The following is a 1376-nucleotide window of genomic DNA, read 5'->3' as shown; positions in this document are numbered from 1 at the left end:
AGGAGCACCTCAATACATAAGGCAAATACTAACAGCCATAAAAGGGGAAATCGACAGTAACACAATAATAGTAGGGGACTTTAATACTCCACTTTCACCAATGGACAGATCATCCAAAAGGAAAATAAATAAGGAAACGCAAGCTTTAAATGATACATTACACAAGATGGACTTAATTGATATTTACAGGACATTCCTCCAAAAACAACAGAATACACATTTTTGTCATGTGCTCATGGAACATTCTCCAGGATAGATGATATCTTGGGTCACAAATCTAGCCTTGGTAAATTTAAGAAAATTGAAGTCGTATCAAGTACCTTTTCCGACCACAATGCTATGAGACTAGATATCAATTACAGGAAAGATCTGTAAAAAATACAAACACAATGAGGCTAAACAATACACTACTTAATAACGAAGTGATCACTGAAGAAATCAAAGAGGAAACCAAAAACTACTTAGAAACAAATGACAATGGATACACGACGACCCAAAACCTATAGGATGCAGCAAAAGCAGTTCTAAGAGGGAAGTTTATAGCAATACAATCCTACCTTAAGAAACAGGAAACATCTCGAATAAACAACCTAACTTTGCACCTAAAGCAATTAGAGAAAGAAGAACAAAAAACCCCAAAGTTAGCAGAAGGAAAGAAATCATAAAGATCAGATCAGAAATAAGTGAAAAAGAAATGAAGGAAACGATGGCAAAGATCAATAAAACTAAAAGCTGGTTCTTTGAGAAGATAAGCAACGTTGATAAACCATTAGCCAGACTCATCAAGAAAAATAGGAAGAAGACTCAAATCAATAGAATTTGAAATGAAAAAGGAGACATTACAACGGACAGTGCAGAAATACAAAAGATTATTAGAGATTACTACAAGCAACTCTATGCCAATAAAATGGACAACCTGGAAGAAATGGACAAATTCTTAGAAATGCACAACCTGCCAAGACTGAACCAGGAAGAAATAGAAAATATGAACAGACCAATCACAAGCACTGAAATTGAAACTGTGAATAAAAATCTTCCAACAAACAAAAGCCCAGGACCAGATGGCTTCACAGGCGAATTCTACCAAACATTTAGAGAAGAGCTAACACCCATCCTTCTCAAACTCTTCCAAAAGATAGCAGAGGGAGGAACACTCCCAAACTCATTCTATGAGGCCACCATCACCCTGATACCAAAACCAGACAAAGACGTCACAAAGAAAGAAAACTACAGGCCAATATCACTGATGAACATAGATGCAAAAATCCTCAACAAAATACTAGCAAACAGAATCCAACAGCACATTAAAAGGATCATACACCATGATCAAGTGAGGTTTATCCCAGGGATGCAAAGATTCTTCAATATATGCAAAT

Source organism: Physeter macrocephalus, chromosome 21 (genome assembly GCF_002837175.3).
Source record: "Physeter macrocephalus isolate SW-GA chromosome 21, ASM283717v5, whole genome shotgun sequence".
NCBI lineage: Eukaryota > Metazoa > Chordata > Mammalia > Artiodactyla > Physeteridae > Physeter > Physeter macrocephalus.
Note: the sequence above shows the minus strand (reverse complement) of the source record.